General features: G+C 39.0%; 1 non-coding gene across 1 annotated transcript; it reads right to left on the reverse strand.

Moving 5' to 3' along the window:
• Positions 1-2766: 2766 nt before the first annotated feature.
• Positions 2767-2838, reverse strand: Trnae-uuc (transfer RNA glutamic acid (anticodon UUC)). The gene has a single exon. It is a non-coding gene; the product is annotated as a tRNA-Glu (tRNA).

Genomic DNA, 2838 nt, shown 5'->3' on the forward strand with positions numbered 1-2838 from the left:
ATGTGGGATGATTACCCTGTACCCTGTGGTCTTCTAGGTGTTTGCAAATTGATTTTTTGATTATTTGTTCCAGTGATTTTCCAGGTATTCAGTGTTTTTCCAAGTTAGATTTACAGTGTGGGTGAGCAAAAATTCATATCTGCCTTCCTTTTTTGTGTGAATATGAATCTTTGATGTTATTTAGGATATTTTCATGCAGAATCAGACATACTCTAAGGGAATATACATCCAGACCTATGTGATGTAAGTCCACTTTTGAGGGACATAAAGCAATCTTCCTGCAGAATCCCTCAGAAATGTATTGAGAAATATGGTTAATTCAAAAACCCCAAATAAATTCAGTTCATTGCTCTCTAGAAATGTTTGTAAGATGAATTTTAAAAAATCTTCAATAGAAAGATTACTATGTTCCCATAGCTACGCTGTAAACACTGACCAAAAGTAAGATACAAAAGAACTTTCTATCATTTACTTTCTCTGCACTGGGGGCAACCTTCCTGAAGCCAAGTCTTGGAGGGAGTGGCGGTTGACTAGACCAGGAATTCCATTTTGTGAATACATTCTGCTATGCTTTGGATATGGTTTGAGTGTGTTCCCCCAAGGACTGAAATTTAATCCCCATTGTGAGGTATTGAGAGGGTAGAAATTTAATCTAACCATGGTGTGTAGAGGTAGGGCCTTCTGGGGGTGATGAGCGTTAGGTAAAGTCATCAGAGTGGAGACCCTAGGACTGAGCACTGGTGGCTTTAGAAGAGGGAAACCAGAGAGACACCTCTGTCCTCCCCATCCCCACGCCATGCCTTGCGTTGTCTTTGGACTCTGCCAACAAGGAGTCCATTAGGGCCTCACCTTCCAGATGTGGCTGCCCATCTGGGACTTTCAGCCTCCAAAACTGTGAGTTAAATAAACCTATTTTCTTTATTTCATTCTAGTAACAATAACAAAAACAGACTAATACAGGATCTAAAGTCCAATACTAGAGAATTGGAGGAAGAAAATCCCAGAATAGACCTTTCGTGGCCCTAACCACAGAGTCTTTTCAGCTCAAATAGTCTTAAAGATTGGTTTTTGAGGATGTTTAATGAAAATTATGGCAAAAGGCCATACAAATGCTAACTATAACTTAAGTAACCATTTCCCTGCAAAGTTAAACACTGTTGCCAACACCTAAAAGACCACAGGATACTGGGGAATCACCCAGTATGAAAACTTAGGAACTTGTCCTTAGATGTATCAATTATGCTCTGAGTCCCTGAAATACCACAGACACCTAGAGAGAGCATTTGTCAAATCTGTGAGACCAAAAAAAAAAAAAAAAATGCATTTTATGAAAATGAATGATTAACAAGATGAGGAGATCTGACAGCTTTCATATAAATGGAACTCACCTGCTGTCTGAGAGCAAATTTTAAACCAAAAAGACAGGTAGCCCTTGCCCTTGGCTGCCCTGGCTGCCCTTGCCTCTTTATAGCCAGAAGCCCTAAGGACTGCATTATTTCTTGTTGTTTTCCTAAACCCTAAAGAAAAAAAAAAAATCCTAAATATTTAGCCCCTTTATTAAGCATTGTGTTAAGCATGCACCTTCAGTCACCTACAAGACCCCTGCCTGATTCAGGGATAATAATATTATCTAACAATAAAATAAAGACCAAATTGAGAAAGTGTGTAAAGTACTTATCCTTGTTCATAATAAGTGCTCAATAAATATTACCTATTATGATTATTAGGATTTTTATTTTCTAATCAATTCTGCTTCTTCCAATAAATGCAAATTATCTGCTGACTGATCAGTTTCTCCTCTAAGCTCTTTAACAGGAATTTTAAGTAAGCATATATTTTACCTACTACTTTTCTCATGAAAGATGACATTTGTTTTGTGTCCCTTAAACTCCCAAAGGAATTTAAAAAGAGAACACACTGCCTGGCATTTTCACAGTCATTTCTCGGTGTTAATGGCATCCTGGGAACAAATCGGGGAAGCTTCAGAGAATTCAACATGAGTGGGAGAGAAACGTGGCCTCTGAAGGAGTTTTTCCTATTGGCAGAGGTTTGGAGAGGCAAGATGAACTATGCAGCAGAGGATGCACTTATTTGGGTAATGCTTGGAAACTGTCTTGTCACATGGCAATACTAAGATTTCTAATTGAGTGTATCATGAATGTTGAAAGATTCAAAAAACAAAAAACAACAACAAAAACCAAAACCAGAAAGTGTCAAATATGTTAGGTAGTGAAAAGAAAGTGGTATTTTTTGCCATCACCTCGCTCCTCAATATTTCTAATAACCTCATTTTCTTTTTTGGCTTTTTTTCTATCCTATACAACTGGCTCAGTGAGTTGTCTGAATCCCAGGCCCAATTGCACACTGAATTGCATTGCCCTTAATATCTTTTCTCGATATATTGCTTCCCACAAAGGAATGGTTTAGGCAACTTAGGAGCCCTATAAGTTCTAAAATTGCATATTTTCTTTTTCTTTCAAAGAAGAGCATTTTGAGTCGTTTACTTCATATTCACAGTGCAAGGAGAAATTACGGCAGGAATATTCATTTTACCACGCAACCTGCCTGATTCCCTGCAGGTCGGCTCCAATCCCTTATTTCAAAAGTGAACTTTGCTTTAGTGAGCTCTTTGCTTTCAGCAGCCACCGGCTTATGAGCGCAGTTCTGGTGGTTTTGACCTGACCCTCTTAAGCCCCATTCTGCCCAGTAGAGGCTATAGCTTTTACTAAAAACACAATGCTCTTACTTTTTTTTAAAAGATTGGCGTTCCCACACCGGGAGTCGAACCCGGGCCGCCTGGGTGAAAACCAGGAATCCTAACCGCTAGACCATGTGGGA

The sequence above is a fragment of the Ictidomys tridecemlineatus genome, chromosome 6 (assembly GCF_052094955.1).
Source record: "Ictidomys tridecemlineatus isolate mIctTri1 chromosome 6, mIctTri1.hap1, whole genome shotgun sequence".
NCBI lineage: Eukaryota > Metazoa > Chordata > Mammalia > Rodentia > Sciuridae > Ictidomys > Ictidomys tridecemlineatus.